This window comes from Lactuca virosa, chromosome 3 (assembly GCF_052849685.1).
Source record: "Lactuca virosa cultivar CGN04683 chromosome 3, Lactuca_virosa_CGN04683_v6, whole genome shotgun sequence".
Taxonomy (NCBI): Eukaryota; Viridiplantae; Streptophyta; class Magnoliopsida; order Asterales; family Asteraceae; genus Lactuca; species Lactuca virosa.
In genome coordinates this window covers 393,671,541-393,686,308 of record NC_136428.1, presented here as the reverse complement: position 1 = coordinate 393,686,308, position 14,768 = coordinate 393,671,541, and positions in this window count along the sequence as shown.

Here is a 14,768-nt window from a genome sequence, read left to right as displayed (position 1 = left end):
CAGGAGGGTAGGTCTTCAAAAATCACTGAGAACTTATCTAATAAGGACTTAAATAGTACTATAGGTGAGGAGACTTTGACATCTGCTCTAAATACTTCAACTGTTCCACCACCACCACCACCTTCTCCACAACCAACTTCGACTATTACACCAACAACAGTTCCTATTATTTCTCCTACAGCTGCAAGTATCATCAATGAGCCTATCGCTTCTTTATTCTCTTATTAATCGGTATATCAAGAGCCACCGAATACTAAAGAAGATGAACTGGTTGAATTTACCCAGCTTGAATTTGATCCTAAAGACGTTGATGTTGATAACAATGCCATCATGCCAGGCAAGCAATATAAAATTATGAACTCAAAAATCAACACTATACTTCAGTTTTGAATGATAATCCTGGGAAGTCTTCTGTAAGTGGTGAAGTGGTTGAGCTTTTAATGAAGTCTCAAGAGTCGAGGATGAGGAATTTGTTAAATAATGTTGTTATGAGTTTAGAAGAACGTCTTGCTACTCTATCTAATTCTTATAAACATGAAGTTAGGGAATTACAGGATGTTGCTCGTGAAAGGCACACTTTGTTTGAATGTATGGCAACTTCCTCAAAGGAGTCCATTCTATTAAAAGTTCTGGAGTTGAATGATTTGTTTTCAAAGGAAGTGACGAAGCTTGATAAGTTCTATGTTAGAATTAAGGATAGTATTGATGTTCTTATGGGAGAAGCTCAAACTTTGATTGAAGATATTAGAGCTTTCAATAAGGAATATGCTGGCGAGTTGAAGCTAGATACGGAATCTGATGGCAAGGTTTTTTTTGGGTCTAAATATTGGTTTATACTTTGCTTTTCTAGGAAAATATATTTTTATGTAATGTTGTATGTGTTTGCGGTTTGTGTGTACGGCCGTACACGGGTGTACGGCCGTACACCCGTGTACGGCCCATATCTCATATATATAGGGTGAGGAGTGTGTAGAGGAGTGTGAGGCCAAAAGAGATGTGAGGTGAGACTAGAGAGAAGGAGAACATATTGTAGAGAGCGAAACTAGAGAGAAGAATAGTGTGTGTGAGAGAATCTTGTGTAAGGAGCATCATTCATATCTTCAATACATCATAGATTCAAGTTATTCTTCTTCTCCTTCTTCTTATTTTGATCTGGCATCATCTGTTTGATTGAGATTCCGCACCATCAAACGGATCTGATTGATACACAAGCAGATTGGGGACTTACCAGTGGTATCAGAGCTTGGATTGTATCAATCAATTTTTCCAGATATGGAGCTTATTTGATCTTATTTTTGAAGGATTTCTGCGTTTTTGGATAGATCTTGGCAAAATAAGGGGGGTTTGTTATTCGCGTTTTTCATAAAAACGAGTTTTTGATCGAGTTTTGGAGCAAAAATGGTGAAAAACGTCGTTTTTTCCGCGATCTGATTGAAGGTGTGCGGCCAGTTGAAGGTGTACGGCCTCGGAGTGTGCGGCCTCGGTGTACGGTCGGAGTGTACGGCTCGGTGTGCGGCTCAGCAACTTCTCATGTGTACGGCTCGGCGGTTTACTGTCCTCGGTGTGCGGCTCGGAGTGTACGGCTTAGTGTGCGGCCCCGGAGTTTACGGCCGGAGAGTTTGTTGCCGGAGTTCACCGCCGGTGGTTTGCGGCTCGGACGTGTGCGGCTTGGTGGGTTAGGCTCGGCAGCATCAGTCTCGCACGCGCATCTAATAAAAATTCAGAAGCGATTTTCGAGGTGCCGGGGATCGAACCCGGGTCTCCTCCAAACTCAACAAGGCGTCTTACCATTTGAACCAGCTTGCATCACGTTCATTTCCTTCGCAATTTAATTCAAAAGGCTTCTCAATGTCGATCCAAGTTTCGCAATATTGTCACTTTTAACCCCAAAATCAATTTCCTTTATTTTTAAATTACTTTTTCAACCCAAAAATTTTAGTTTTTAATTTTGAATTTTTACTTAAAATTTTGACTTTGACTTTAAAATTTGACCTTTGACTTTAACCTTTGACTTTAAACTTTGACTTTCTCGTTTGACTTTCAAATTTTCAAATTTAGCTTTTCGGTTTGACTTTGAAGTTTGACTTTTCAAGTTTGACTTTTTAAATTTGACTTTTAAGGTTGACTTTATCGGTTTATAGTCAAAGGGCATTTTTGGTAAACAATGAGTTCCGCAAACTTCCCGGTCAATGAAGTTTCATGCTCTCAATCATGTGAAGCTACGATTAAATTTCTTCGTGAAAATAATGATTTGCTAAAAAGGGAAGTCGAGGACCTAAAATACGAAGGATATCAACTTCGGAAAGGACAGAAACCCCTGAAGGCTGAATTAGAAGCAAAAACCAAAGACTTTAGGAAGCTTCAGGAAGAGTATAGCAATAAGTGTGCAAATTATAGATATGTGACTGAACAACTTGCTGAGGAACTGCTGAGCTTGACACATTGAAAAACAAATTTGAAAATGCAGATTTTACATTTAGAGAATTTGATGTGTCAAGTGAAGTAGTTGCATCCATGATAGAACATAATTTGCAATTCAAAGAGAATTAGCAAAAGGTTTTAGGATATGACAAAGTGCCTCCTCCTTATAATCATAATTATCAGTTTAAGCCATTGACTAAAGAAGAGATGGACAGAGAGCCATTTCTTAAATATGGATTTGTGTCAGGAGGTAGTATTAATGTTGAAAATACTAATGTTTCTACTTCCCATGCAGATCAATCTCTACGTCATTGCAAGAAATCAGCTGAAGAGAGTGTGTCTGATAATAAAATTGTATCAAAGTCTGATGACTTAAATTTTTTCGATATATTTGATGATATCTTTGATAATACTGTCGTGGTTGTGCCAGAAAGTATTGAGCTGAATGATTCTAATGCTTCTACTTCATGTGCAGGTAAAGTAGCAGAAGATGAGAACAAGGAGAAGACTATTGAACAAATCAATGTCTCCTTGAACTTTGAATCTATTGCTCCGAACTCAGTTGCTTCTGATCAACCTGCTGTTGCGAAATACAGGCCACCAACACAAGTTAAACAGAATGCCTGCTGCAACTGTGCGTGTGGGAAAAGCAAGAGACAAGGCAAGGACACGCCACCAGGGGCAGGAAGAAACAACTTCCCAGTGAAGAAAAAGACATGTTTTCACTGTGGAACACCTGGACACATTGCCCGAAACTGTCCAAATCATGCATACGTTCCCTACTACGCACATGGCTGGCAGAATGCGCCAAGAGGGAGATACTCCAAAGGAAATCATTCGAGATCACAATCGCGAAATGGCAACTGGAATGCCCAGAAGGCCAAGAATCAAACCCACAAGGCCAAGAAATCAACTCCCAAGGGCAAGAAGGGAATGCCGGCCCAGAAGTCAAATCCAAGAGATGCTCCAGTAAATCCAAGACCGGTTAGGTCAAAGTCATCTCGAAGAACGGCTTCCAGTTCTGAAACAAGTGCCGGGGCACCCATCGGATCGAAAACGAAATGGGTTAAACCCGACTACAGATGGGTTCCGAAGGTTCACGCTCCCAAATCTTCCAATGACTATAATATTTCTTCATCTTCTGTTTGTGATAAACAATATATGTTATGGGAGAGAGTACCTTGCAAAGATGACAAAGGTCAACCCAGTTTCAAAATGGATTGGGTTCCAAAGGCCAACTGATCCCGCTCTGTGTCGGAGCAGTTATGGAGGCATATCATCAGACTTCGGTTTGTTGATAGTGGCTGTTCTAGGAACATGATAGGGGACATCTCTCAACTGTACAACATTCAGAACTTTGTTTGAGAGTATGTGTCCTTTGCGGGAAAGGAAGAAAGGAAGGGATCACTCATGGGGTTATGTGTTTAATGACATGAAGAATTTTCGGATCTGTTCTGAGATTATGCGTGCTGTTCTCAGACCTTCTGGATGTAAATTCAATCAGTGACTTACGGTTTGAGTTTTCTTCTCGATTCTCCTGAGTTTATCTTACTCTGATTCATTTTGAAGACAATTATTTTCTTTCTTTTAGTTTTTCTTTAGTAGGTTGTTTTGGGAAGTGATATGAAGTATAGTGCTAAAGGGCAATTTATGATGCGTGTAATGCACTAAAGCCGAATTGTCTAGACTCTGTATTCAATGTGCTGGTAGGCACAAAGGATTCAAAAGGACTAGATATTGATTGACAATTGAAAGGACTTGACTAATATGAACTTAGATAGTTTCATTTGGACTGACCATACAACACTCGGGTAGATTGAGCAGTGAGATAAACATGGGAGCCTGCGAGATACACTAAAAGTTAATTATCTAGAACTGTGGATCAACATTTCCTTGATGTATGGACTCATGTCCTTAATTCAGGTATTGATAGGGAAACTGGAGGGTTCTGATAAAGTAGGTCCGTAGGAAATCGTTTTCTTGCTTTATATCTGTCAGTCATATGTTGCTTCCTCTGTGTGATTGGAAGAGATCCGACCTAGATTGCAACATATGCAACTCTAATTCTACGCACCTTCTTTATCTATGCAATTCTTTCTATCTGTTAGTCATATGTTGTCTCCTCTGCGTGATTGAAATGATCCGACCTGGAACACAACATATGAAACATTCTACCTCTCAATCCTTCTATCTCTGTTAGTCATATGTTGTTCCCTCTGTGTGATTGGAATACATCCGACCTGGGATACAACATATGCACTTCTATATCTGAATTCTTTCTTAATGATTGAATACTCACCTAAAGTAAGGAGTTCTTTGGAAGTTCTTGATTATCGGGGTATATCGGGAAGTTGGAAACATGTTCTAGTACATCTAAAATTGAACCATTTAATAGGTTGACTGTAGATCTTGCTGCTTAATTTAAGTGGACAACAATATCCTTGGTCGTCGTCAGCTAAATGTACATTTAGGACTATATATCACAATAACTTGTCACTTATAATCTGTCCAATTTGTCAACATCCTTTGTGTTTAAGTGGATCACAATACCGGTGATTGACCAGATCTAGACATGCAGGCGTGTGCAGATAAACGCTATTGGATTGCCTGACAACTTTGATCCCAAATATTTTTGTTTTTGTTAAATTTGTTCATAGTTTTCCTCTATGCACAAATTTAGGGGGAGAATTAAAAAAAATTCAAAAATAAACAAAAATGAGAAAAATTCAAAAAATCAAACAAAAATTAAAAAATTAAAAATCCAAAAATAGTGTTATTTCTGTTTTATTTCTTATTCAGAAAAATCAAAAATCCAAAAATATTTTTGTTTCCGTTTTGTGTGCTAAATTTTCTTTTAAGTTTTGTTTCGTTATGAAAAGTGAATTCAGATGTAGATGAGACTCATGGAGACTGTATCGAGATTTCTGAGCCAAAGCTTCATCCGTGAGCATCGAAGAATTTCATTCAAAGGAGCAAGAAATGAAGATTATTCTTTCAACATTCAATTTTTCAACCACCCCAGAAGCAAGGTGAAGCGACACTTGAAGATTATGTGACAGATTGCATTGAAGCCTCCTCAATCAGTCTGTTGCTTTCTTGTACCTGCTGAAGTGATCCAAAAGATTAGATTTCTCTATTATTCTCTCTGACGATTCTCAAGCTGAAAGCGCCATTTTTCAAGAATATCTACAAGAAGCCTCCTCACCCAATGTGCGTTCAATGTCAAATTCTGTAGAAAATCCCAACTGCTCAAGATGAAATCATTCATTGAAGATTCACCATGATTCATCTTGAAGTTGTGAAGAATTTGAAGATTAATGCTGAAGCCAAGCTCCCATTGAAGATTGACAAGAAAAGCCAGCTACTTTTTAGGGGGAGCTTGTTGGGTCAATTAGAAAAGAAAGCTATAAACCAAGGGGGAGATTGTTAGGTCTAAATATTGGTTTATACTTTGCTTTTCTAGGAAAATATATTTTTATGTAATGTTGTATGTGTTTGCGGTTTGTGTGTACGGCCGTACACCCGTGTACGGCCCATATCTCATATATATAGGGTGAGGAGTGTGTAGAGGAGTGTGAGGCTAAAAGAGAAGTGAGGTGAGGCTAGCGAGAAGGAGAGCATATTGTAGAGAGAGAAACTAGAGAGAAGAATAGTGTGTGTGAGAGAATCTTGTGTAAGGAGCATCATTCATATCTTCAATACATCATAGATTCAAGTTATTCTTATTCTCCTTCTTCTTCTTTTGATTTGGCATCATCCGTTTGATTGGGATTCCGCACCATCAAACGGATCTGATTGATACACAAGCAGATTGGGGACTTATAGTTTTTACAAACATTGAGAACTCTCTTATGAGTTTTCATGATTCTTTATCGAAGTTTGATTTTCCATCAACTACTTTGTTATCTCAAGAACAAGTCTCTTCTGTGGAATCATGTTTTAAATCTTAATTGGCACCAATCTTGGATCTTGTTCTTTGATTAACCACCAATGCTCTACGTCCATCTATAAACGTGTCACAAGGGGGAGATGGGGGGGGGTTCATCGAAAGATAGTGGAGAGTAAAAAGGAAAAGTAGTTGGGAAAGTAACTTCTACTAAAATTCTAACTTCACTTTCAATGAAATCCATTATGAAAACTTCGACAACAACTGTTATTCCAAATGTCGAAGTAGATAGGTCAAAGCTCCAATCGAAGAAGGGATTAAACATAACTGAAGGAGGCTCAGGTTCTTTAACAACCAAACCTGTAACTTCATTTGAACCAAAAGGGGGGGGGGGGGAAGGTGTCCAATTGGAGTCTACATTAGATGAGAAAAAGAAACTTCAGGAGCTTGAGATTGAAAGAATGAAGAAGCTAAATAGCATTATGCGAATGAGAGCGAATTACCCACTTGGTCTTAAAAAGGGAGATCCAAACAAGGTGTGGTGTTATGAAACAATTAAGAATGTGGGTTATGGAGAAGTGGATGCATTTGATAAAAAAACCAAAGAGAAGCTACGCCATTCAAGACTCGTATTTCAACCAACTAGATTTTCCAATTAATCATGCAACATTCACTCATGCTCAATTCAAGCTAGTATAGAAGTTTTAATGATACAAAGGAGTTTAAAAAAATGAATATTCGATTTTATGTTGTTCTTGGAAAGAATGAAAATTGCCAAACTTATATCGATAACTCCTGAGGTGGTGTTCGAAGGAGTTCTTCAAAATTATCGATATAAAGTTGTTAGGGCAAACAATGTTCTTTTTGTCAAACTTATATCGATAACTCTTGAGGTGATGTTCTAACGAGTTCCACAAAATTATCGATATAAAGTTGTTAGGGCAAAAAATGTGCTTTTTGACTTCACTATTGCTGACTTTCCTTTGATGAATCTGAATGATCTCATCATGAATAATCTCCAAGTTCAAGATAAAGCTTCGTACATCATTGGGTATGGTCACATCAAGACCTTGTTAGACTGTTACTTTGTTAATATAGCATTAACAAATTTTAAGTTAGCTATTGTTTTCAACAAGAAGTCAAAGGTTCCCAAGTCGTTGTTAAAAGAGAAAAATGAATATTGATGATTATGAAGATGGTGAAATCATCAATCAACCTCTGGGAGTTGTCTTTCAAGGAAAGAATATGAAGGGAGGGAAAAGAAATTCTTCTTTCATATTGATGATGTAGAAAGATATTAAAATCATAATCTTTCTAGTGTTCTTCTTTGTATGAACAATTGCATGAAGAATACAAATGAAGATAGAGCATAGATAAGAAAGATTATCTTCTCGTACATAGAGATAAGAAGATTTTTGCTACAAGAAATAAAGACACTATCCACAATCTGAACACTCGATATTAATCTCAAAGGGGGAGAATGTATATTCACATGTGTTTTGCTATATCAAAGGCTTAGGTAGTGGTCTTAGTAGAAAATGTTATGCCAATGTTGAAGTTCTTCATGACTTCGATAGTGAGTATTTTACCAGGCATATTTATAGATTCGCTATTAACGTGGAAGTTCTAATATACCTTTTTGCATCCATTATGTACTCTATAAATAGAGTAGGTGTATAAGTCTTTTGTAACTTTTTGCAACTTTTTAGTTGAGCTTTCTCTCTCTCTCTCTCTCTCTCTCTCTCTACAATTGTACTTGTACCACTTATGGATAATATGAGCTGAATCAAGATCTTATTTACATTCAGTGTTTATATTAACTCCAATTTCTTTTACGAATGATTGAATACGACTTCTTAGATTCCTTCCGCTTCATCCTGCTATCAGCCGAGGAAGAACTTCTACCGACTCTAACTAGTTATCAGACGAAATACAATTGCATGCCACTAAAATCAAACAGTTTATCGACTATGAGATACGACACTACAATGGTTGGACTCAGATAAGAGTTACGTAATAGCACCGAATAAGGAATTCTAAAACTATTTAATCTTGGAGCATCCAACCTAACGTATTTTTCAAATAACTAATCAGCATCAATATAGGTTCTAAGCAGCAAATAACAAGCAATTCTCTAGGCTATAAGGTATCTTAAGTATCAAACAATTCTAATCTAAAATTCCTGAAAAGATTCCTCGCCTACATACTAACATGCATTTCTAACAAATCATATATAAGCAGATATAAAATATGGAGATTTTGGGAATCATTTCCTTTTTTGAGCTTCGCCTGAATGTATGCATTGCGATCTCTTCCTTTTTGTATAATTTATTTTCATAAAAAGGTTTATTCGATACTTAGATCCTTAGTTTGAGGCTGGAATCACACGAGTGTTCATCCAATTCTGTCAAACCATGGCTTTGATACCAACTTGTGGTTGGATTAGATGTCTAAGCCCATAACTATTATCGGTATGTACTCGACCCGAGAGTAGCATGGTCTATTTGGGTTGCATAACACCAGGACAATTTGTTAGGATTGACTATTGAGAAAAGGTTATATATGATTTATTAATATATTATAAGTTCTAGTTTATTAATATGAAATCATATGTTTTAATTAGTATTGATCAAGAATTAATTTGGAATTAATTTAGTGATCAAAACAGACTAATTAAATCCATGGGGACTGACTATGGTAATTAGTTATATTTATATGTGTTGGGCTTATGATCCATGTTGGACCAATTTTATGTATGGACACATAAAGAGTTGGGTCACATGAACCATGGATCATAGAACCCATGGGTATGGATTTGGGTTATACCCATGACCCTTGAAATCCTACATATAAATACATACTCCATAGCCTAAAAATGCCCACTTGTAGTTCTTGGAGTTCTTAGAGGTGTTTTTGGTGCATGGAGATTCTCTCTCAAGAGCCACCTTTGTCCTAGGTGAGTTGTGAGCCATTTGAGGCATTCATACTGTTGGTGCTAAGCTCTTAAGGCCAAATACAAGAAGGTTTCAAGCTACATAAGAGTTATGTCATCCTAACTAGTATTTCATAATATTTATGTCAATTCAATGCTAGTAATAGGCTTAATGCTTTGGAAACACCATTACATGTATAATTAGAGAAAACATAGATCCTAGGCATTTAGGGTTGTATGTGCACCATAGGATGTTGTAGTATACAAAACCCAACAGTGGTATCAGAGCCATGGGCTGTTTTCTATTATACTTGATGCTTTAATGGTTTTCAAAAGTGAAAAAATCGAATTTTCTGCGCTATGACATCTGAACGTGTCGAGTTCACTGCTGAACTCGCCGAGTTGCATGATTTTCGCCCTGGACTCGCCGAGTTGGATGAGTGACTCGCCGAGTCCACTCATAGATTTGACCAACTTGACGAGTCAGCTCATGCACTCGACAAGTTGGCTGTCCTGGATGCAGTTTTTCGAGTTGTTTGGCCTGTTTTGGATTAGGATCATTACCACAAAATGTTTTTGTTCATAAAATTTGATTTCGATGCTTTGGTAATGATTATCCTCATCCAAAAACAAGATAATTGTCAAAGTTTCAAGATTTGTATTAGTTTATATGTTTAGCTAAGTTCTTGAAAATTGTTGATATGAATTCTCTTTACTTATGAGTTTGATCTAGATCATAGAAAAATTATTTGATTATTGTGTTAATTGGAATAATTGATCTTAATGGTTTTTATGAACTCCATAACTTGTCCTCAAGTTATGGAAAATGAAGAGTTTTTTTCTTTTAAAAGTTTCATTAAAGTTCATAGGTTATGGAAAAATTAAAGGTCTTGCTTTTAAATGTCATCATAAAATAGTTTTTATGTCTTCCATAACTTGTCCTCAAGTTATGGAACTTGAAAAGTCTTCCATAAAAACCATATTAAACTCATAAGTCATGGAAACCAAAAGTTTTTGAATTGTTCAAAACTTTCCCTTATGTTTTGGAATTTGTAAAGTTACCCCCCCCCATGTATACTTTAATTCCAACCCCTAGAATTTTTATAGTTTAAAATTCAACCCTTATACTATTATAATATTATAGGTTTAATATATATATATATATATATATATATATATATATATATATATATATATATATATGTATAAGAGTAAGTCAGTTTTACCGTTAGTAGGCCCCATTCACGAAGCCGGTCTATAAGGGGGGTATAAGGTTACTGCCTATAAAATGGGAGTTTAATGGGTGTCCACTCTCACCCACCGCTTCCTTGACTGGTGGAGGGTCGTTAGCCGAACGGGTAGGACAGGACATTAATTCTCCCTTCATTAAAAGTATAATGATAAATACTAAGTAACTAAACACTTATAAATTTCCCAATCTTAGTTACTTAGGAAAATGTGTATTTGGTGCTAACCCATGAAATTAAACTTTGCACCTTGTTAAGTCGTTAGTGGAGCGTGTGTGGTTAACCGACACACTAATCTGGGACTGAAAATGTGTGACAAAGGGTAGCTTGATGTTAGTCATAGATCAATGGAGCGTGTGTGGTTAACCGGCACATTGATTAGGTGGTTGTAACATTAAGTGTACCAAGTTAATTTGCATGGTTATTCATGTTGGATTAGTGTCTAAGCCCGTAACCATATTTGGTAAGTACTTGACTCGGTCGTGCATGGTTCATTTGGGTTGCCTTCACCAAAGCAACTTGATTGGAGAAATAATAGAGAAAGAGGTTATTATGGCTTATTAATATATTACAAGAATAATATATTAAAAGATAAATCATATTTGTTTAGTTAATATTGTTCAAGAATTAATTAAGAATTAATTTTGTGATGAAAAGAAATTAACTAAACTAGGGGGACTGAAATGCAATTATGTGATAGTTGGAAAGTAGGGCAAAGGATGCCCTATGGATAAGGTGGACGAATTCAAGGGGATAAGGCCCTAGAATTCATCCAAGGATAGGGCTTCTAGAATTATCCTTGGGCTGCTTGGTGGCTAAGCAACCAGATAAGGATAAGGACTGAAACCCTAATCCCTACAGCTATATAAAGACCCTCTGGCCTAGGAAATTCGACCACTTGATCCTAGAAGTTCCTAAAGCCGATTTTCTACCTCTCCCCTCTCTCTCTTGCCTCTCCATTTGCTCTTGGTGTTTGTGAGCCATTAGAGGTACTACACCTGTGGTACTTGCTTTCAAGACAAGAAGATTCAAGATTTGAGTTGTTATTACAATATAACAACAAGAGGTATGTAAACCTTTCTCCTTTGTAAATTTCGAAATTACTAGGAGCATGCTAGGGTTCTTAATGTGTTAATAATGTTGTATATCTAATAGCAAAACATAGATCTGAAATTAGGGTTGCATGCACACATAGGATTGTTTGTGTAAAACCCATCAGTGGTATCAGAGCCTTTGGTTTCAATGCTTTCAATTAGTTTATACAAAAGTATGAATTGGAGACTTAGGGTTTATGGTCAACAAACCCTAGTAGGCAAGATTTCGAAACTAGGGTTCTTGAACCCTAAATTTCGAAAATTGATAAGGGTTTTTCAAACCCTTTGCTTAGTCCCCAAGATTTCGAAATCTAGGGTTTGCAAACCCTAGGGTTTCGATTTTAGCCACCTCCCCAAGATAAGATCCTAAATTTTAGGGATTAGGATAATCCCTTATCTTGTACTTATCTTTTAATTGTTTAAAATATGGTAATTAAAGATTTTGAATTATCCCATCCCATATTTTCGATTTTAGGGGATTTAAGGGATTAGGATAAATTAATTGTTTAATTTAAAAGATAATCCTTTAAGATTTGATAATTAAAATAAATTGTTTATTTCAAGGATAATTATTAAATCAAGAGAGTTTTAATATTTAAAATTTTAAATTAAAAGGTTTAAAATTCGGAAATTTTAAATTGAAATTAAAACCCTAGTGTTTTAAAATGTTTAAAATGCACCCTATACTATTATAATATTACAAGATTAATATATATATATATATATATATATATATATATATATATATATATATATATATATATATATATATATATATATAACTTAAAATGCTAGTCTTATCGTTAGTAGGCCTCATTCACGAAGCCAATCTATAAGGGGGTATAAGGTTATGGCCTATAAAATGGCCGTTTAATGGGTATCCACTCTCACCCACCACTTCCTTTATTGGTGAATGGTCGTTAGCCGAACGGGTCGGATAGGGCAAACCCTTCCTCATTAAAAGTATAATGAATTATGAAAGTAACTAAATGTTTTTCTACAACAATTCCCAATCTTAGTTACTTTAGGGAAAGTGAATTGGTGCAATTCCATGAAATTACACTTTGCACCCATGCTAAGACGTTAGTGGAGCGCGTGTGGTTAACTGGCACACTAATTAGACTCTAAGCATAGGTGGCAAAGGGTGACTCATTGTTTGTCATAGTTCGATGGAGCGTGTGTGGCTAACCGACACATCGAATAGGTGACTGTAACAATGAGGGCACCATATAGATTTGCATGGTTATTCACACCCGCTTTGTGATCCTCGGCATCCCAGTCACAAACTAGAGGGGCACATCGAGATTTAAACATGCCATTGAAAAGTTCAATGAATCTCAAAGGAATCTAGGAGTTTTCAATACATTTAAAACTTAATCTCTTTTCGTTTTTCGTGGTGGAGAATTAGTGAATCGTCATTCACTTACCTTCAAATTATATGCATGTTAGATTACGGCATCCCTCTTCTAATTTGTAAATAATGTTGTTGGATCCTAGCCCTAATTTCTCATTTGGGTGTTTAATTGGGGATTCATTTCTAATCAAACTTTGTCTTTTTCTATTTCAGATGTCGAACGTCAACAATGCTTCGGGCTCGAACTCCTCCGGCTCATTCTCACTCATGAACTTGTGTGGGAGAGTGATCTTTGACGGGTCCAATTTCAATGATTGGATCCGCAACATCTGAATGTTCACTCGCTACGAGGACAAAGAGTATGTCCTTGATGAGAAGCTGAAGGAAATCAACCTCAATATTGCCACTGCTGAAGAAATCGCTGCCTTTGAGGCCCATGAGCGTGATGCCACGAAAGTCCATTGCATCATGCTAGCGACCATGACTGCAGAACTACAAAAGTCCTATGAGGACATGTATCCCTATGAAATGCATCAAGACTTGCTGGACTGGTACCACCAAAGTGCGAGGAAAGAAAGGTATGAGATCATCACTTCGATGATCACTGCCAAAATGGGTAATGGAGAGTCCCTTACCACTCATCTGCAAAAGATGCAGAGATATGTTGATCGCCTGCTGAAGTTAAATGTAAACTTCGATGAAGAGCTAGCAATTGACATCATCCTTCACTCCATGCCTTCCTGCTACAACCAGTTCCGCATGACCTACCACATGAATAAGGAAGAGGTCAGCTTGAGCAAGCTTCAAGGCTTGCTAAGGACTGCTGAGAGCAATCTCAAGGATAAGTCTGTTGCCCCAACTCCCACTCCCACTGTTGCGCCTGTCTTGGCAATAGGTCAAGGAAAGGGCAAGAAGAGGAAGGCTCCTTCAAAGATTCACCACAAGGGAAAGTCCCAAGATGGTACCTATTCTAGTGGAACCAAAGTTGGTTCTGCTAAGTCCAACTCTAACCCTAAGGAGGCAGAGTGCCACCACTACCACAAGATAGGGCATTAGAAGAGAAGCTGCCCGGAATATCTGCAAGCCAACAAGGATGGGAAGATCAAGCCATCTTTCGCAGGTATTTACACAATTAAATCTAATGATTCATCACATGCTATTTCTTGGGTTCTTGATACAGGATGTGGTTTTCACATATGTTCTGATTTGCAGGGATTAAGAAGAAATAGGGATGTGGAGCAAGGAAGGATAAATCTAATCATGGGAAACGGAAGATCGTCGCCTGTCACCAAGATTGGAGTTTATTCCTTAGTGCTTAGTAATGGATTAGGTTTAGATTTAAACAATTGTTGCGATTCGCCAGATATGGCAAGAAACATCATTTCATTTCATGGTTTATATAGACAAGGTTTTATATATTCATTTGATAATGAAAAGGGTTCTATTTATGCTTATCTTAATAATGTTTTATATTTTGAAGCATTGCCTTGTAATGGAATATATGAGACTGTGATGGTTGTAGATAACTTAGGAAATGATGTGTTGTGTGTCGATTCTTCCAATAGTATGGATAAAGCATGCTTGTGGCATTGTCGTCTTGGACATGTCAACAAGAAACGCATAGCCCAACTCCAAAAGGATGGAGTGTTGGAGTCATTCGATCTTAGGGACGATGACATGTGCGAATCTTGTTTACTTGGAAAGATGACCAAATCACCCTTCACTGGCTCTTGTGAGAGGGGTGATGGTCTATTGGATCTCATACACACCGATATGTGTGGGCCATTTAGATCCACCACAAGGGATGTGAACCACTTCTATGTGACTTTCACCG